This window comes from Oryctolagus cuniculus, chromosome 10, assembly GCF_964237555.1.
Source record: "Oryctolagus cuniculus chromosome 10, mOryCun1.1, whole genome shotgun sequence".
NCBI lineage: Eukaryota > Metazoa > Chordata > Mammalia > Lagomorpha > Leporidae > Oryctolagus > Oryctolagus cuniculus.
The window spans coordinates 107,526,387-107,547,860 of NC_091441.1; the positions used below are offsets into that span (position 1 = coordinate 107,526,387).

General features: G+C 47.1%; 1 protein-coding gene across 3 annotated transcripts in view; it reads right to left on the reverse strand.

Moving 5' to 3' along the window:
- The window catches only part of MYRIP (myosin VIIA and Rab interacting protein), a 318,908-nt gene that overhangs the window by 156,304 nt on the left and 141,130 nt on the right, over positions 1–21,474 (reverse strand). The window lies entirely within an intron of this gene.

Here is a 21,474-nt window from a genome sequence, read left to right on the forward strand (position 1 = left end):
AGTTTGTGATTATGCAATTCATACTGGGCATATCTATGATGTATATGGCAAATGCTTTCTATTATGCACTCATTTTTTTAAAGCTTTTTTATTTTTTTTAATTTATTTTACAGGTAGAGTTATAGACAGTGAGAGAGAGAGACAGAGAGAAAGGTCTTCCTTCCATTGGTTCACTCCCCAAATGGCCACTATGGCCGGCACTGTATCCATCCGAAGCCAGGAGCCAGGTGCTTCTTCCTGGTCTCCCACGAGGGTGCAGTGGTCCAAGCACTTGGGCCATCCTCCACTGCCCTCCCCAGGCCACAGCAGAGAGCTGAACTGGAAGAGGAGCAATCAGGACTAGAAACTGGCGTCCATATGGGATGCTGGTGCCGCAGGCAGAGGATTAACCAAGTGAGCCACGGCCCCAGCCCCAGTGCACTCATTTTTTTTAAAAAAGAATTATTCCTTTATTCAAAAAGCAGAGCGATCAAGTGTGTGTGCAAGTGTGTGTATTTGTGTGTATGTATATATATAATATATATATATTTGGGGAGTGAACCAGCAGATGACAGATCTTTCTCTCTCTCTCACACACACACACACACATACACACCAAGCTGAAGGTAAGTGCCAGGAATTCCCTCTGGGTCTCCCACATGGGTGGCAGGACCTAAGCAATTGGGCCATCTGTGACTTCCCAGGTGCATTAGCACAGAGCTGCATAGGAAGCAGGGTAGCTGGGATTCAACTGGCAGTCTGCTGTGAAATACATGCATCCCAGCTGTAGCCTGACCACCACATGAAGTTCTTAGATTAGGCAGCTGAACCTGGCAAGGACCTTGTGACACTTCTGAAGATGGCAGACTTCAGGAGAGGAGAGGCACACGCCAAGAAGACGGGACCAACCCCCATGATAGCCCACTTTTCAAGAATGGCATTAATCTACTCATGAGGGCCACGCTCTCATGACACAAGCCCTGCCCACCAAGCCCTATCTCTCAGTTCTGCTGCATTGAGGAATGAATTTTTCAATACATGAATGTTTGGGGATACCTCCAAACATAGCATATACCTCCTTCCCTCCCTCCCTCCCTCCCTCCCTCCCTCCCTCCCTTCCTCCCTGCCTTCCTGCCTTCCTCCCTTCCTCCCTATCCCCCTCCCCTTCACTCCCTCTCCCTCCTTTTCTCTGTATGCAAATGTTTTAGTGGGATTCCTCTATGATCACCAATAATTATAAACAACTCAAATACATTTCAATGTGTCAATGTTAGGATACAATGATATATCAACAAGTTGGAATACTAGTCAAATATAAAAACAACTTGGGGTTGGAGGAGGCTGTATCGTGGTACAGTATGTTTAGCCACCACTTGCAACACCAGCATCCCATATCAAAGTCCCAGTTCAAGTGTTGGCTGCTCCCCTTCCATCACAGATTCCCACTAATGTGGCTGAGAAGATAACAGAAGGTGGCCCAAGTAGTTGGGCCCCTGCCACCTACATGAGAGACAAGGACAGAGTTCCTGGCTCCTGGTTTTAGCCTGACCTAGACATGGTTGTTGCAGCCATCTGAGGGATTGAATCAGTGAATGGAAGGTTGGTCTGTCTGTCTGTCTGTCTGTCTGTCTCTCTCTCTCTCTCTCTCTCTCTCTGTGTGTGTGTGTGTGTATCTCGTATCTCCATTGCTCTCTCTTGCTCTTTCAAATAAAGAAATAAATCTTTATTAACAAAGAAGTAGGGAAGTGGATATTTGGAATAGTGGTTATTCACTTATCAAAGTGACTGCGTTTGAGTCCTGGCTCCACTTCCAATCAAGCTTCCTGCCATGGGCACCCTGGAAGATGCAGTTGATGACTCAAGTACTTGAGTCCCTGCCAGTCATATCGGAATATGGATTTGTGATTTGTGGATTGAATTCTAGGCTCCTGGTTTTGGCCTGGCTGAGCTCTGGTTGTTAGGGACATTTAGGGGGAGTAAACCAGTAGGCAGAAGGTCTCTCTCTCTCTCTCTCCTCTTCTTCCTCCTCCTTTCTCTGCATTTCAAATAGAATGAAAATAAGATAAACTGAAAACAAATAAATAAGAAGAACTCTAGAATCACAGAGACAAAGACATGTCAAAGTTATTATGTCAAGAAACAAGACTCAGAGCTACATACTGCATGACTTTCTGGAAAAGGCCAAACGGCATGCACGGCCATTTGATCCATGGTTTAACCTTCCATCTTTGTGCTCAGAGACGCATTCAGGATAAACCCTTCATGAAGTCCCAGCTTCCGGTCCATCAATTTTTTATCCCTCTGTGTTTCCTTTCCTCTCTAGCCCTCCTGCAATTGTACAGATTTGCAGTCATTTCTAGCAGTTCTATTGATTCATTTCCACTTTCAGCCTGTCTACTGCTTTCTCGTTTGTGCTGTTCCCTGTATTATCTGCTGCTGCTTTTATCTTTTAAATTATTCTTTTTTTATAATTCCATAGTGAATTTATTTATTTATTTTTTTAACTTTTATTTAATGAATATAAATTTCCAAAGTACAGAATATTGATTACAATGACTTCCCCCCCATAACGTCCCTCCAACCCACAACCCTCCCCTTATCCACTCCCTCTCCCCTTCCATTCATGTCAAGATTCATTTTCAATTCTCTTTATATACAGAAGATCAGTTTAGCATACATTAAGTAAAGATTTCAACAGTTTGCTCCCACACAGAAACATAAAGTGAAAAATACTGTTTGAGTACTAGTTATAGCATTAAATCTCAATGTACAGCACACTAAGGACAAAGATCCTACATGAGGAGTAAGTGCACAGTGACTCCTGTTGTTGACTTAACAAATTGACACTCTTGTTTATGGGGACAGTAATCACCCTAGGCTCTTGTCATGAGCTGCCAAGGCTATGGAAGCCCCCTGGGTTCACTGACTCTTGATCATTTTTAGACAAGGCCATGGTCAAAGTGGAAGTTCTCTCCTCCCTTCAGAGAAAGGTACCTCCTTCTTTGATGACCCATTCTTTCCACTGGGATCTCACTCGCAGAGATCTTTCATTTAGGTTTTTTTTTTTTTCCCCCAGAGTGTCTTGGCTTTCCATGCCTGAAATACTCTCATGGGCATTTCAGCCGGATCCGCATGCCTTAAGGGCTGATTATGAGGCCAGAGTGCTGTTAGGACATTTGCCATTCTATGGGTCTGCTGTGTATCTCACTTCCCATGTTGGATCATTCTCTCCCTTTTTTATTCTATCAGCTAGTAATTGCAGACACTATTCTTGTTTATGTGATCCCTTTGGTTCTTAGTCCTATCATTACAATCAATTGTGAACAGAAATTGATCACTGGGACTAGTGAGAAATTATTCTAAAGATACTTCTTTTACACCCTCTTCCTGGCTGTCACAGAAAGTTCTTAGAAGCAGAACAGGTGCTCCTACTGAATGCATCTAGTAACCAAGTTGCAGGAGGCACCTCTGCTGTCCTGGTTTGTCACTTTGGTCAAGGTCAGCTCCAGCCGAGATGGCTTTTCCTGTAGCAGCGCATTCCTGGGAAGTCAGTGTCCCAGTCACAGCGGCTATGATGTTGCTTTCCCAGAGGCCCTCATCCCGGACCTGTTCATATGTTTTTCTCAGTCTGGGGAATCCTGTACCGCAGTACCAAGATTTTGATCTTCTGTCTCCTGTGAGGTTTTTATTTCTTCCAGGAGACTTTGTCCCGGCCACCCAGGGGCCTGGGCAGAGATAACCTTCCCTGTGGCTCCCTTAGCAAATGGGGGCACACTTTCTAGAAGTGTCTTTCCCTGAGAGGACAGCCCTTCAAGGTGGCAAGAACTTCAGGCAGGCACCTCACCTTCAGTCCTGCCTTACAAAGCTTCAGGCCACATCTCCTGCTCCAGACAGAAACCGCTGCAGGCAGCAGGTCCCAGCGATCCTTGTTTCCTCTGCATCAGGCTGATGCCCCTGGTTTTAAATTCCCTCTTCACGGGGCCGGTGCTGTGCATACTGGGCTAAGTCTTTACGTGTGGCACCGGCATCCCATATGGGCACCAGTTTATGTCCTGCCTGCTCCTCTTCCGATCCAGCTCTCTGTTGTGGCCTGGGAAAGCACTGGAAGATGACCCATGTGCTTGGGCCCCTGCACACATGTAGGAGACCTGGAAGAAGCTTCTGGCTTCTGGCTTCAGATCCATCCAGCCATGGCCTTTGCAGCCATTTGGGGAGTAAGCCAGCAGATCAAAGATTGATCTCTCTCTAACTCTCTCACTCTCAGACAAATACATAAATCTTTTTTAAAAAAGATTTATTTATTTGAAAGAGTTACACAGAGAGAGAAGGACAGGCAGAGAGAGAGAGAGAGAGAGAGAGAGAGAGAGAGAGAGAGGTCTTCTGTCCACTGGTTCACTTCCCAATTAGCTGCAATGGCTGGAGCTGCGCCGATCCAAGCCAGGAGCCAAGAGCTTCTTCCGGGTCTCTCACGCAAGTGCAGGGGCCCAAGGACTTGGGCCATCTTCCACTGCTTTCCCAGGCCATGGCAGAGAGCTGGATCAGAAGTGGAGCAGGGGACTGGAACCAGTCCCCATATGGGATGCTGGCACAGCAGACAGCGGCTTTAACCGCTACGTCACAGCACCAGCCCCGAATACATAAATCTTAAAAAAAAAAAAAATTCCCGCTTGACATCTACCCTGCTATGGCCTGAAATACGATGTCACATATTGAGACCTAAGCCCCAACAAGATGGTTTTAGGAGGTGAGGCCCTTGGGACTTGATTAGGTCACGAGGGTGGAGCCCTCACGAATGAGGTCAGAGGGCTTTTGAGACCGAGCCCAGGTCACTGCCCTGTGTTTTCCACCAGGCACCATCTCCAGACCAGGAAGTGGGTGCTCACCAGACACCTGCCTGGCCAGCACCGTGACCTCAGGCTGCCCGGCCTCCAGAACTGTGAGCAAACATGTCTGTTGTTCACAGTATTCTGTCACGGCAACTCCAACCGACTAAGAAACACCTTCTAGCAATTTCCCCTTCTTCCCTTCCTCCCATTTGACTTTGAAAAAATTAAGCTGTCGTCACACTGCAGAAATCAGCTCCTTCACAGTGCCATTCAGTGGGCCTTGATAGAGTCACAGGACATTTGCACATCATGAAAAACCCCCAGGACTCATTAAGCAGCCATTTCTCCTTCCCCCTGCTTTCAGCCCCCACCAACCACTGATCGGCCTATCCTTGCCAGTTTGCCTGTTCTGGACATCTGATGTGACAGAACTGTAGCACACGGGGCCTCCTGTGCCTGGCTCCTTTCACTGTGCACACTACACTCAAGACCCATTCAAGTCACAGCCACCCTCGGCACTTCATTCTCTCTTATTGTCAGCTAATGCTCCATTTAGGGACACAGCAAAGTTAACCTATGGGTTTATCGGCTGACGTGCAGCCTGCTTCTGATTTTTGGCTGTTATACGTAAGGCTTCTAGGGACCCTCATGCACAAGTTTTTGTGTGGGTATGTGTCTCAAGTTCCTGGAGAAGTCACAGGTGACATGATGATGCTGTTTAACCCCTTTGAGAAACTGCCGGACTGTTTTCCAAATGACTGAACCATTTTACATCTCAACCAGCAACAGCTGAGGGTTCCAATGTCTAATTCTACATTTTCATCAATACTTGTCATTCTCTGTCTTTTGCTTATAGCCCTTGGGGTGGGGGCACCTAATTGTGGTTTCGATTTGCATTTTCCTAATGACTAATGATGTTGGATTTTTTTTGTGTGTTTATTGGCTATTTGTTGACCTATTTTGCTATAACATCCACTCATATTTTTTTGCCCATTTCCAAACTAAAGGCTGTTTACCTTTTATTGTTTTTCCTCTAAGAGTCCTGTATATCTTCTGGATGTAAGTCCCATATCAGATATATGATTTGTAAGTATTTTCCCTTTCTTATATTGAAGGTCATATTTCATCAGTAGTTTATGTGCTTTTAATAAAAGGATGCACTGCAGAATCTCAGCTCACCCTGCTACTGTATTTGAAAATCAATGTATGGTTTTCCCCTTTTTTCACTTAACAATGTATCATCATCTTTCCATGAAGGTTCAATGAGAGTTTTCGGTATTAGCTCCTGGGTGCCCTCAGCTGGCCCACACACCTCACACCCAAGCAGGGCTCAGTGCTTCGCACAGTGGAGACGACTGCGTATTTTCAGCCTGAACATTAGGTAAATCCAGGGAGCCGAATCCAGGACTGCAATGGACAGACAACTTCAGGCCAGCTAATGATTCCACAGCGTCAAATAGCACAGGTGTTCACCTGGCCAAATACAACACTGTCGGGAGACAGTGCAGCGATGCTTTCTCAACAAAGAAATATGGTCTTATTTGGTCCCTTAGATTTATAGAGCAGAAGCTAGTGGCATCTCTGACGTTTGTAATCCAGAGAAGAACAACATCAAATCGTCTTATTGACATTTCAGAGACACTAAATTAAATTTTCCAGGAAGGAAAGTCTTTGGGGATCACAAAAGAATCCCTGAATCCCTGGAGCTTGATGAGTTTTGTTTTGTGACCTACAGGACTGCGAATTTTGGTGGCATTTTAAACCTCACTGGATTTCTAACAACAAACTGTACCATGCCCTTCAGGGTTTAGCATGAGCAAAGGGGGCGTTGGGAACCAGAGGCATGGGAGTGGGGCGGGAGGGATGGAATGCCGTTATTCTGAATGGTCTCTCACTCACTGGAGTGTGTTGCCACCACAGCAGCTCACGGAAGTCGTCACTGGACAGAACTATACAGGATGTTGTATAGTGGCTGTTGTGCTTTGAATGTCCCCCCAAAGTGCACGTGTGTTGTAGTAACACGAAGTGCACTAACTCGTGGCAGCTGCTGATGTGCCAGCCCCTGGCCGCTGTACCCCTGGTACTGCTCTTCTGCATCTCACGGTTTTCACTGAATCCTGCTGCTGCCCACTGTGCTCGTCCCTCTCTCCATAACAGCTCTTAACAATGCAAGAGTGTTGAAGGGTGGGGCCTTGAGGAAGCCAGAGCCCTCACAAACAGATGAATGGCACGGTCATAGGAATGGGCTCTCCCCAACCCCCAAACTCTCCCTTGACCTTCTACCTCCTGCCATAGGATGCTGCTGAAAGAAGGTCCCTGACAGATGCTGGCACCTCACTCTCACATTTCACCACCTCCAGAACCCCAAGAAATCAATCTCTATTCCTCCTAAGTTATCATCTCAGGCATTCTGTTACAGCAGAATAGCTAATGGACTACGGCAGTGCCAGTTACAGAGTCAGCCAGGCACCACACAAAGCATGCTCCCCTCTTTGAACCGTCCCCAGATCTAGGTCCCCAAATAGTCAACCTTGTGGGACAGAGAGATGGGGTTACTGTTAGAGGCTAGGGTGCACAGCTGCCTCAGTCACCACAAACTCCAGCAGCCTTTCTGGGCCTTGTTTTTCCGAGTAGCTCTTATCATTCCTTTCTCACAGCATTACTAGAGATTTTTTAATGAGCAAAGCAACCAAAAGCAACACTAGTTATTCATTTGGATTAGCAAGAAACTCAATGGTTGGAGTATCCCTAACATTTGATGACATTTACACATCACGAATGCTCAATACTAATTTGCTGCACGAGCACTGGATAACAGGGACTTGGAGATGGTATCTCGTTGTGGTTTTCATGTGCATTTGCCTAATCACTAGGAACGTTGATCTTTATCAATGCCTTCAAACACCTGGTTTAGTCTTCTCCTGATAGAATGCTCTAAGCAGGCATCTGAACACCCTACTGTATGGTCTCTTGGCCTATTGCCAAGTCAACTCTGATAAGGCATTGGCTCAGGAAGTACTCTGTGTTAGGAGGATGTACACAGGCCCACACAATTCCTGGGTATCACGATGCGTCAGTAGCGTCTTCCAAGAGCAGAGCAGGAAGAAGTGACAGCACGTAACTCGTCTGTTTGCTGACCTTCAACTTGATTATCAAAGAGATGGCAATGTTGATCCATTTGATGGCCACTGGTGCTATTGCTTAGACTGTCAACATTCATTCAGTTCACACATACTGGGCATCTACTCTTCCAGGGACTGGGGACAAGAATCAAACAAGAGATGGCCCCTCTCCTTGTGGAATGTGTATTAAGGCACAGATTCAGATGATAAGTTAACCCAAACAAAGTAAGTCTACGTTGTGAAACAGCCTGTTACCGAATGAATAAGGAGAGTACTGAGACCGAGAAGACATGGGTATGTACTTGTGATAGGGCAGCGAGAGAGGGCTTCTCTAGGGCAGTAGCATTTATGATAAAGCTATCAGATGACAAGGTGCTATGGAACAGAAGACACAGAATTCAACGTGGAGTGAGCAGCAGAGGCAAAGAGGTTGACACTGGGCAGGAGGAACACAAGTTGCAGGGCCTGGAAAGGAGCCTGAATTTTGTTCTAAGGGCAACAGGGGAAGTTACAGAGGAAGGAGCAGGCTCCCATGTCCACGGGAACATCAGCTGTCAACTGAGCCACACTAACAGAAGGCCCCGTGTGGAAGTGGGGGGGGGGCTCTGCAGTCAGCTGTGTCAGAGAACAGGTTTGGACTGGGTGGGGGCTACAGGCGAGCTGGGCAGAAGTGGGCTGATGGATCTGCTGAGGGCCCATGGAAAGAGTGACCCACGGAGGGGTTTGTGGCTCGTGCCATCAGGTGGAGGGTAGAGCTGTTATGGAGAGAGGGACAAGCACAGTGGACAGCAGCAGGGTTCAGTGAAAACCGTGAGACGCAGAAGAGCAGTACCAGGGGTACAGCGGCCAGGGGCTGGCACGTCAGCAGCTGCCACGAGTTAGCGCACTTCGTGTTACTACAACAGAATACTAGAGTCAGCTAACTTCAAACAAAGAAAAGCTTTGTGGAGCTCACAGCTACGGAAGCTGAAAGCGCAAACAGCATTAGCACAGGCCCTGTGGCCGCCCTACCTCAGGATGGCAGTGATGCACGAATCAGGAGTAAGTCACTTCCTCTCAACCCAGGGGCAAACAAGGCGGCTGGGGCCAAATCAAGCTCTTAGAATGACCCTCTCCCAAGAACTCAAGGGGTCCTATGAGAACTACCAAGAAGTTGCAGCTGGACTGCCTTAGCCCCTCTCTCCCATGACCGCCCATCTTCCAGCAACTCTGCCTGGCCAAACGAGCCTTCAGTCACAACAGACCCTGGGGAACACAGTTAATTCATGCGACTATATCCAAACCCTGCAGCACTCAGAGGGGAGAGTGCGGCCAGCCATGTACGCTCCAGAGTCACGTTCATTAACAAGGAATAGAGGGTCCACCCTAGGTGAGGGAATATAGCAATCTCCGGCAGAACAGGTAAAGAGAAGAAGCCAGATAGCGGGACTGAGAAGGATGGCAGAGGAAGAGGATGTTTGCAGAAGGGGAGGGGGTTGCCTGTCTGTCAGGAGGGCAGAGATGTCCCCACCAGAGGTGGCACACACAGGTCACAGGCCATCAGGTGAGAACCATTTCAGTGGGGGAGGTAGGGCAGGAGCCGGACAGCCGTGCAACATAGAATGAAGGCGAGGTGAGATCAACTATGGGATGCTTCCTCCAACAATGTCACAAATGCCTTGAAGAACTGGGTCAATTTACAGTGTAATAATACTCATAATTTAAAAGTATGTTCTCTCGTTAATATGTCATGGATCCTATCACTCTGTCACTGGCTCATTTCAGGCAAAATAATTTTCCTTCCCCGTGATGATGCTATAAAAAATACCAGCCAAGGCCAAGAGAGTCCAGACTCTCTCAGATTTGCGAGGAAAGCAAATACAAATATAAACATTCCTTCCAAATGGCCGAGTTAATGACACACACTGAATATGCCGCTGGTTTGCAGCCATAAAGGGAGGAGCCCATTTTAAGCTAGAGTTATTGCCAGTCCCTTTGGTGCCGTAGGCAGCAGCACTCCTCGTGTCTCAGAAGTGTCCCAGGAGCACTGTTTGGAGACTCTGGGACGCCCCCATCACCCTGGAACTCTGCAGTCGAGTGAGCAATGGATGTCTGAACACTGATGGAGTCTGGATTCAAAAGGCTTCCATAGCCTAGGCAGCTCAAGTCAAGAGCCTCGGGTGGTCACTGACATCTTAAGACTGTTACGTTAACAATATATTTCACTTTGTGTTTCTATGGGGGTGCAAACTGTTGAAATCCTTACTTAATGCATACTAAACTGATCCTCTGTAAAAAAAAAAAAAAAGAAAAAAGAAATTATCAATTCCCAACTTGACTCTCACTGGGATTAAACATGACAATAGGTCTGCTCTGATTTCATCATCATTTTAAAAAAATCATCTATTATTTTTCACTTTATGTTTCTGTGTGGGAGCAAACTGTTGAAATCCATACTTAATGTATACTAAGCTGATCTTCTGTAAATTAAGATAATCGAAAATGAATCTTGATGTGAATGGAAGGGGAGAGGGAGTGGGAAAGGGGAGGGTTGTGGGTGGGAGGGACGGTATGGGGGGGAAGCCATTGTAATCCATAAGTCGTACTTTGGAAATTTATATTCATTAAATAAAAGTTTAAAAAAACAAACAAACAAACAAACAAAAAGACTGTTACGTTAAATTAACAACAGGAGTCACTGTGCACTAACTTCCTATGCATGACTTCTGTCTTCAAAGAGCTTTATTATAATTATGTTTAAGTGCTCGCAAAATATGCATCATTCTCTCTGTGAATGAGATCTCGGTGGAAAGAAGGGGCCATCAAAGAAGGAGGTACCTTTCTCTGAACCGAAGAGAGAACCTCCACTTTGATTATGGCCTTGTCTAATTAAGGTCAGAGTTTGTGAACTCAAGAGGCTTCCATAGCCATGGCAGCTCATGACAAGGGCCTTGGGTGATTACTGATGTCATAAACAAGGTGTCAATTGTTAAATTAATAACAGGAGTCACTGTGCACTTGCTCCCCATGTAGGACTCCTGTCCTTAATGTATTGTACTATGAGAATTAATGGTAAAATTAATCTTCTGCTGGCACCGTGGCTCACTAGGCTAATCCTCCACCTGCGATGCTGGCACCCCGGGTTCTAGTCCCGGTCGGGGCACCAGATTCTGTCCCAGTTGCTCCTCTTCCTGTCCAGCTCTCTGCTGTGGCCCGGGAGTGCAGTGGAGGATGGCCCAAGTGCTTGGGCCCTGCACCCGCACGGGAGACCAGGAGAAGCACCTGGCTCCTGGCTTCAGATCAGCGCGGTGCGCCAGCCGCAGCATGCCGGCCGCAGTGGCCACTGAGGGGGTGAACCAATGGTAAAGGAAGACCTTTCTCTCTGTCTCTCTCTCTCACTGTCCACTCTGCCTGTCAAAAAAAAATTAATCTTCAAGCCGTACTTTATACTTTGTGGGTGCAAACTGTTGAAATCTTCACTCAGTAGAGAGCTGATCTTCTGTATATAAAGATAATTAAAAATGAATCTTAATGAAGAATGGGATGGGAGAGGGAGTAGGAGATGGGATGGTTTGCAGGTGGGAGGGTGGTTATGGGGGGAAGAACCGCTATAATCCAAAAGTTATACTTTTGAAATTTATATTTATTAAGTAAAAGTTTTCTATTAAAAATATGTATCATTCTTGGATGCCTCTTTAAAGTTAATTAAATTTCTAAAAAACAAAAAGAAATTAACTTCAAGATGCAATGACTTTGAACAGCCCTTGTCTCAACTGTTGAGGAACAATTTTTTTGTTTTGTTTTGTTTTTTGCTTTTTTTCTGTGCAATGGGACTGGGAATAGGAGAGAGAGGAGCAGGAGGGGTGGGAGAGTGGATGGGAGCCCAGGTATAGTGGGAAGAATCACTAGTTTCCTACAACTGTATTTATGAAATGCATTAAGTCTGTATTCCTTAAATGAAAGGTTTCTTTGGGAGGAGTAAATACATACATAAAATATCCAAATATGACATGTGGATCAAGAATTTTAAAAATAATTAAAAATATCAGTATCTCCAAATACTTTTAAAGAACATTTCTTTTTTGTCTTATGAGGGGTGAGAGTGGGGGATGGTTACGATCCCTTCTGTATCTTGAAACACTTCTGCTAGTTTCTTTAAGCAAAACACCCTTTGTGTGAAATATTTAGAGGGTTTCTAGATGAGACCCCGACCAAAACATCTGCAGAGCACGAAAGTTACATATGGTCAAATGCAAAGAATGTTTAAAGCCCGCATTGCCCATTGCTTCCTTGACGTGTGTGTTCATGACCTCTCTCTCCAGCAGACACTGTAACTCCCTGGGAGCCGCCTGGTTTCCTCTTCAGATTAATTCACGTTTCACTACCTCCTTAGCACAGGCTGTTCCTCAGCCCTCCCCCTTGTTGTTCTAGCTGTCGCCAGCAGGGAACAAAACCCACAAGTGTAACTCCTGACTGCGAGTCCGAGCTTCTGAAATCTTCCGTTTCACATCGTCGTCTGAGATTCATAACCACCTAGGGTTTTCTCCTAGATGTGTCTCTTAGGTTTCTGATATTGGCAATATCTTTTTCAGGTGGCAACTTTATATGGAACCGAACTCAAAATGTAAAAAGGCATATTTACTATTTCCACTCCCATATTTTTTGCCAATGAGTATGATTTACATCTAGAGACCCTCCTGGAATCCTGAGTCATCATCAAGTTTTCGCCTTTTTTATAACTTCTGTATTTAATTCTATACCAGCTCCTATTCTTGTAACCACTAGGGTCTGACTTCCGTATATCTCCCTGGTCCTGCTGCACCACTACCTTAGTTCAGGCCCCAACATTCCCATGCTGCACTGGTACAACATATTTTGTTTTCTTCACACATGGTTGGTTGACTGATTTGAAAGGCAGAGTGACAGAGGAGAGAGAGAGACAGAGATCTCCCATCTACTGGCTTATTCCCCGATGGGCCACACAGCCAGGGCTGGGCCAGCAATTCAGTCTGGGTCTTTCCTCTGAGTGGCAGAAACACAAGTACTTGAGCCATCACCTGAGGCTTCCCAGGATCAGAAACTGGGACTCAAACCGGGAACTCCAACATGAGAAGGCAACATCCCAAGCACTAGCTTAACCCACTGCGCCACAGCACCCAAGCCCGCACTGCACTTTTTATTCTGAGCCACCTACAATGAGAACAGAGTGAGCTGACCCAAAAACATCTGCCTTCAGTCACTTGGCAACGTGCGATGCTGACCAGTGGGCTGTACGTGACCTCCCCAGCTGTGCAGAACTCTCTGTCTCTGTGTTGGCCTGGGTCTCTGCTCCAGGTGCTGTCCTACCACTCTTGCATTACAGGTGAATCTCTCCTCTTTGCCTCCCAATTCTGCATCATCTTCCCCCCACACACAGGTAGCATTCCTTTCCTACTCTATTCTGGCATGTGCCTTGCTGCATTTTAATGCTTTATATGCTTTGGAGGCCGGCACCTTGGCTCACTTGGTTAATCCTCCGCCTGCGGCGCCAGCATCCCATATGGGCACGGGGTTCTAGTCCAGTTGCTCCTCTTCCAGTCCAGTTCTCTGCTGTGGCCCAGGAGGGCAGTGGAGGATGGCCCAAGCGACTGGGCCCTGCACCTGCTTGGAAGAGCAGGAGGAAGCACATGGCTCCTGGCTTCAGATCGGCACAGTGCCAGCCGTAGTGGCCATTTGGGGGGTGAATCAACGGAAGGAAGACCTTTCTTTCTCTCTCTATAGCTCTGTCAAATAAAAAAAAATACTTTATATGCTTTGGAGAAGACAATGAATTCCTTAAAGAAGCCAATGGGGGCACCCTTTGTCCCAGAGTACAGGACTGACCTGAATCAGTGGCTGGGTATGTGTTCCCTTTCTCCTTAAGTTCAAGTTCAGCCACTTGGCAAGAGATGACAGTGAAGAATGAGCACTGGCCAGATAAACATTAGACCTCCTTCACCCTTAATCGCTTAAGCATCTAAGACTGAAGAAAATGTACAGGCAAAAGAACCAAACACATTTGGCTAACTCTTCCTTTGCACCTGTAAATTGTAATCACACACAGAGCAAGACTTGCTATTTCCATCTGCTTAGAATTTACCTCCAACAAAGCACCACAGAATTAACATAAAACACTCCAACATTTATAACGGTCACGGATTCTCAATCCTCAGGTCCCACTAAGAATAGAGTTCTATCTTATTTTATTTCTGAATAAGAGAAAAGCTTCACATGTCAGAATTTAAAATGCTCATACTAATTACTCATTTACAAATGCTCACATGGACAAACCCAAGCTTTCTGGTTCAAGCCTCTGGCTGCACACAGGCAACCCCTGCAGAGCTGGGCAGAGCCAGCATCACATAGCATCCACAGAAATAGATGCCTGTGCCACAGAGAATTTTATTCCTGTTGCTGGGCTTATTGAAGTACATCTGACCTTGAGGGGAAAAAAAAAAAAAAAACAGCTCTCCCAAGAGAAATGGAGCTGTCACTGCTCCCTAGGTTGCTGTCAGCAATACAGAAATGTTCCAGACTTCATTCTCCACTTCCCTGGGAGGGACACAAGTTCAGAGGATCTTTATGGTCTACAGACTCACAATTTCCTACCATTTAATGCATCATGCATGGTACGTGAACTCCTAGTTCAATTCGTGTTAATATTTGATGTATCCACCTAGAAGACAATGTCTGTCAAGGCAAATGCCAGCCTGTGCAGCGATGCCAAGTTCCACTGCTCTGTCACCGCTCTGATTTCACCCACAGCTGAGCCTCGTGTCTGCAGCCCCCTTGTCACATACAATTACCTTCTCCAAATCTCGCTGCAGCAAGAAAAGTAGGGAACAATCTACTTCACGTTGTCAAAGGCATTTTAAAACCTTACATTTCTTTGGCATCTCCCTTACAGAAGTGAAGGGTAGGAAAGCCCTCATGGCCTGATTCAGGTTTTTATAAAGAGGAATGAATGCAGGCGGCACTGAGGCACAGCAGGTTAAGCTGCCACCCATGACACCTTGCATCCCGTATCGGAGTGCCAGTCTCAGTCCCGGCTCCTCTGCTTCTGATCCAGCTTCCTGCTGGTGTGCTTGGGGAATCAGCACCAGCACATGGCCCTTTTCACCTATGTGGGAAGACAAGGATGGAGTTCCTGGCTCCTGTCTTCAGTACAGCCCCACCCTGCCTATTGTGGGCATCTGGAGGGTAAACCAGCAGATGGAATCTCTCTCTGACTTTTGAATGAATGAATGAAAAATAAATAAGTATTATAAAAAGAAGAAGAAATGGGGATGCCTGTATGGAATGCCTACTATGTGTGTGGCACTTGGCAGAATTTCCCCTACGAAATCTATGGGGCAGAAAAGGAGGGGCCTCTATATTTATCCGGCCTTGATTTTCCACAGATGCCTATGTCCCACGTGTGGATAATAAGTGTCACACGGTCAGGGGCAGAATCCCTTTGGACCTTATGGGTCTCCAGAACCATAGCTCATGATATCGACGTGCTGGCTACAATGGTGTTGGGGAGACACGTTACGCAACTGGTTTTAAAAACATAGGCCGGCCGGCGCCACGGCTCACTAGGTTAATCCTCTGCCTCGTGGCGCCGGCACACCGGGTTCTAGTCCCGGTCGGGGCACCGGATTCTGTCCCAGTTGCCCCTCTTCCAGTTCAGCTCTCTGCTGTGGCCCGGGAAGGCAGTGGAGGATGGCCCAAGTGCTTGGGCCCTGCACCCGCATGGGAGACCGGGAGAGGCTCCTGGCTCCTGGCTTTGGATCAGCCGCAGCAGCCATTGGAGGGTGAACCAACGGAAAAAGGAAGACCTTTCTCTCTGTCTCTCTCTCTCACTGTCCACTCTGTCAAAAAAAAAAAAAATAGCATGCAAATAGGAACACAACAAATTAGAAAAACCAGAGGGGCCCAGAAGAGAGGTTATATGCTTTGCATATAAAGTATGGTATTTGATAAAAACAATTTTTCCTGCATGCATCTACCATGGTTGGAAATGCTCCTCTTCACCACTCAGTGTCTGACCTCAAGGAAAAAGCTTATGATTTCCAAGTTCAGCCCTCCTCATCCCAAGGACAGGTAAACAGCCAGGACCAAAAGAACACGTTCAAGATTACACAGCTGGCTGTCTGCTCCTGCACTTGATGTTCATCCCCACTTGAAATTTAAACCTTCTCTGTTTTAGCTGTGGGCTTTGGACCCAAGGTAACACTGCACCACAAAACTTGAAGGGTTTAAGTAATGAAATGCCCATTCTAGTTTTAGAAATAAATTCAACTGAGTGATTTAAAAACTTGCAATTGTTTGTTGACTCTATCACTTCTAAGTTAGGTAACAACAGATAATAAGTTAGTATTAAACATATTGATTCAGGGGCTGGTACTGTGGTGCAGCAGGTTAAAGCCACAGCCTGCAGCACTGGCATCCCATATAGGCACTGGTTCCTGTTCTGGCTGCTCCACTTCTGATCCAGCTCTCTTCTATGGCCTGGGAAAGCAGTAGAAAATAGCCCAAGCCCTTGGGCACCTGCACCTGCATGGGAGACCTGGAAGAAGTTCCTGGATCCTGACTTCGGATTGGCACAGCTCCAGCCATTGCGGTCATCTGGGGAGTGAACTAGTGGATGGAAGACCTCTCTCTCTCTCTCTGTAACTCTATCTTTCAAATAAATAAATCTTTAGAAAAAAATATAGATTCAAACACAGAAGCAATTTTAAAGCAATCTGCAAAGATGCCTGTATAACATGGTTAGAAGTGGGGGGGAGGAGATGGGACAGGGCATGAGGCTAAGCAAGGCTGTGGTCATGGCAACATCATTACACAGGGAGCTCGGCTTCACGGATTACAGTGCAGAGTTGTCCCACCTGCAGGGAGAGGGCTAGGCTTTGGCACCCTCAAATCTGGTCATTGGCAGAGGTCTTCCCTTGCTTGGAGGAGGGGCTGCTGAAGGTGGACAACTGCCCAACACTTACAGCACTTTGGGGGACGGGTACCCTTGGGAGTGAAGAGGCTAAGACAGCAGAGGGTGTGGGAGGCACTCATCAAAACACAGAAGCAGAGATGCCTCGCAGGCAAGGAGGTCTACAGGTCTGAGACTTGGAGGAGAAATCTGGGTCGAAGGCATAGATTTAGGAGTCACCAGCACAGAGATGAGATTATCACAGCATTGAGCACCAAGGGACAACGAGGGAATCCAGGGCCAAGCCCTCCACCTGCCTGTGAGGCTGGCAGACAAGGAAGGAAGGAACCGAAGAGGGAGGCAGGAATTCTCGAAGGTGGACGCAGTCTGATTTGTCCAGTGCCACCAAGAGGTCAAGCAACGTAAGGCCACTCAAGTTAATAAAACGGTGACCTCACAGAGAGGGGTTTCCAGAAAGTGGTGAGGGTGAAAACTGAGCCACAGTTACGGTGGTGCAGTAAACTTTCTTATTTGCTAAATTTAAAAATAAATAAGCGACACTGGTTGGTTACAGGTGTTCTGTTTTAAGTGTTTTCTTTGCTATCGGTATAATAATGTCTTTACAAGACACAGAGAGCAAACCAATTGCTCAGCACAGGTATGCATGGATGTCACTGCTGTAGTACACAAGAGGGCTCAGAGCTAAGGAAGGGGCACCAGTGGTGAACAGACCCATTTGGTCATCCTGGATAAGGGGCCCACCCTTATCCAGAGAAAGGTCTTCCTTTGCCATTGGTTCACCCTCCAATGGCCACTGTGGCCAGCACGCTGCAGCTGGCGCACCGCGCTGATCCAAAGCCAGGAGCCAGGTGCTTCTCCTGGTCTCCCATGGTGTGCAGGGCCCAAGCTTGCTATGTGGTACCCAACCCCAGGCCAGTACATGGCTTCATTGGAGAGGAGATCATGGGGCCCCCTTGATCTCCCTCCACTGCCAGTGCCCTGTCATCCCAGTGCTGTCCCAGAAGCCACACCAGTGAAGAAGACATGCCTGGAGAGCTACTGCCACCTCCGTGAAACATGAGCCCGAAATGTCTCGACCTTGACCAAGGCCTCTCTCACCTGATCATGCAGCAGGTGCTGTCTCTTGGTGGCTGACCACAACCCCCTGGCTTTTGCTCCCCAAGGCTTTTGGAAGGGGTGCAGCAGCCTGCAGTCACCTTGAACCAATTTGTAACTCAACTCTTATTTACCTTGCAACCTGATTTTCTTAGACCCAATTCAACTACTTCCGGAGTTAATCACATAAGCAAGTTAGAATGCAAGCTAGTCCCATGAGGCCATTAGAATTGTCAAGTTCCTCCTAGAATCCTGAACCATTCTAGAAAGAATCAATCATTGCAAACTGCAACTTGGCAAAGCAGGGTTCTTCATGTGCTTGTGCTTTAAGTCTGGGTCATCTCTGATTCTTACAGGCACTTGCCACTGGCTACCAAAGACCCGCTCGGAAAGCCAAAGAGAATGGACCTGCTGCTTTATGACAATCACCAGAGTCCCCCAGGTGCATGACCTGCAAAGGTGACCTGGGAGCAGAAGACTGACACGACTCGACAGGCCTTGACAAGAGCTGGGCTGCAGGCCAGAGTTGTGAAGCCTCTGGTTTGTCAATGAAAATTCTATATTGGATTTTTAGGTCAACTTTGCAAACACACGGATCCTGCACAATGCATATATTCAGGTGAGGGTCCACAGGCCACCACATTGGAGCCCCATGTAAGACAAACCCAGGAAGGAAGAAATTACCATAGACCATAAGGGTGAGAAGGAAGCCACAGAGAAACTCAGGGTTTGACTGACGTCTTCATTACACATATCAGGAAACACAGGCCCAGGGAAGGGACAGGGCACCATGCCACCTGCGCCCAGGGCCAGCTTCCTCCCACTGCTCCACGTGAACCTTTGCATGCTAATGGGAGTTCTGCTCCTGAGACCCTGGAGATGTTCTGAATGTCTGAACACTTGCAAGAAGCAAACAAGAAAGGCAGGGCTCCAGGAAATGTAAAACTATGATTTCGGTAAATTGTATACACTGCTTCATGTTAAAAACATTTGCGTATTATTCTTCAATCTTTGTTTAGCCCAGGAAGAGAATTCAAATAAATTATACCAAAGGAGCCTTTTAAGACAATATTTTGATCTTAGGAAAATATTTACAAATCACTCAGAATTTTGCTCAGAGGGATAAAAATGGCAAAAGACGTGTCTAATTAAATAAAATCATAAATCATGACACAGTTTCACAACAAACAGCCCCTTATAAATATTCTCCCAAACGCCAGCTTCTAGAGAACACCATGAGAGCGAGAGCCAGAGAGCTGTGTTTTCCCTCCTATGAAAATGAGGCTACTGTTATGAATACACTTAATGCTTACGTTATGTCAGTAGATTTCAGTGCTTCTGGCCCATAATCAAACACAATAGAAGCTGTGCTGAGAATATGAGACAGGATGAAGAAAGAATGGAAACATCTTTTACGCTGCTCACTGGATTTCGAATGCGCCCACCTGCCTAAAATGACAGCGTGCGGCCGCCCCGGGTACAAAGAACCTTCACGGGCGCCGATTCTGTTGAGCTGCAATGCAATGCCATGTCGTAGGGACAGGCAGCTCTCCTTTCTCTGTTTTACAGAGCAGGAAGCCAAGGTACAGAGAGGTTAGGAGACTCGCTCGGTCTCACAAAGCTGATGAGTGGGGAAGCCTGCACAGGAGTCCAAGCCCAGCCCCACCCCACCCAAAGCCCCAGGCTCTCTTCTCCCACTGCAGGCCCCCAGCCACAGTCCTGAGATGCCACGGAGAAACCATAAACCGGCTCTTTCTGGATGACGTCACTGCGGGTGAGGCTCCAGTCCCATTGAAGATTTCCGACAAGGATGGGAATGCGCCAATGGTAAACCTGCAGGGCGCTCACACAGCTCATGCTCTGGAAACCCAGGCATCACACACCTAAGGCATACCCACAGCCTCTTCCCTTGCACAGGAATAAAAGGCGCGTGTCTTCTGGCAGGAGCCGCTCTGCACACTCGCTGTCCCTACAGACGGCTGAAGTGAGCAGCTGGTGGGAGTCTTAGTTCTCCAGGACTGAAGCAGACTAATGAGTTGGGGGCAACAATGTGACTCCTCTGCATTCCATCGGCCACCCCCAGACCTCATCGCTGAGGGCACATGATGGAGAAAGGAGGGGCGTGAGGGCGGTTACCAGGGAGAAGCGGTGGAGACCGAAAATCAGAGACAGGGAGAAGGCAGCAAATAGCTACAAGGCAGCAAGGGAGGTCCGCAAGGGAGCAGTGTTCCCCCTCTGTGAGTGCACACGAGGTGCATCTGGGAAGAGCCAGTTGGCAGGACAGGTGACAGCGAGGGGAGGCGGGGCTGGGATACAGCCACAGAGTGGTTCCTTAGAGAAACACAGCCAACCGCAGAGTTTGAGTGAGTTATGAGAATTGGGCTATGGAGGCTGAGCTGTCCCGTGTCCTGCGGTCTACAACCTGAAGGCCCAGGGACATGGGTGCTGTCATTCAGTTCCAGTCTGAAGGCCTGAACCAGGGGAGCCCACAGTGTAAATCCCCACTGAAGAGCTCTCCCTGCGTAGGGCAATCCCACCCATCCTCCATGAAGCCGCTATAGGCTCAATGTCACCAACCTTCGCCTTCCTTCCCCAAATGCCCACTGTCAAACACTCTGCTATTTAGACCCCATGGACATATGTCCAGCTGCTGCCCAGCCTTGCCGTTTGACGCTGAGGGAATGTGTCCTGGGCCAGTCCTTTCTTCCTGGCTGGCATCTGTAATGGCTCAACAAACCCTCTTGTTCAGAGATCTCTCAGTCTCAGGAGTTTTGGTTTCACAGCCCAGATAGCCGTGATACTACTAAACCAAAGACAAATACATAAAAACTGGACACTAATAATATTATAAGACTCCATCTGTAATTTTGATTTTAAATAGTTATGAGTAATATGACTTCATTCTATTGTTTAATTGGTGACATGCATAAGTATGTGCACATCTGAATGTACAAAGCAAATTTAAGGAAGCAAATGTTGCTTTTCGTTTTTGACCTACGGAGAATTTGCCTGTGGTTTTATTTCTTAAGTGGATTCTTCCATTTAAAGTCATTGAACAAAGATACCTGAGGCTGTAGTTTTGAATGCTACTGAAGCACAATATTTTGAGACTGTAGCTTTGGAGTTTTTCCATTTTGTGTATTCAATTACTGATATTTTGCCGAAAAGAACTTCCCAAGTTGCAGGGGAGATTGTTTATCTTTCACTGCCCCGGGACCTCTATTTCCTGCTTCTAATTGCATCTACAAAGGGTGGTTCATTGAACAGCGAGAGGGACGAAGGACTCAGCAAAGAAGCTGCACCTGTCACAGGCGGCTGTAGTGCCCTGCCTCCTCTGAGCTTAAAAGCAATGGGGCAGGTGTCCTGGGCCCACATGAGGGACTTGTGCAAACACAGTGGGAAGCACCATTGCCCCAGAGCCTGGTTAGGATGCTGGAACTAAGTGAGGGTTACATATACACGGATTTTCTTTCATACTCAGGCAGCCTAAGACACTGAACCCAAAAGAAAAGCCAAAACCGCAACAGAG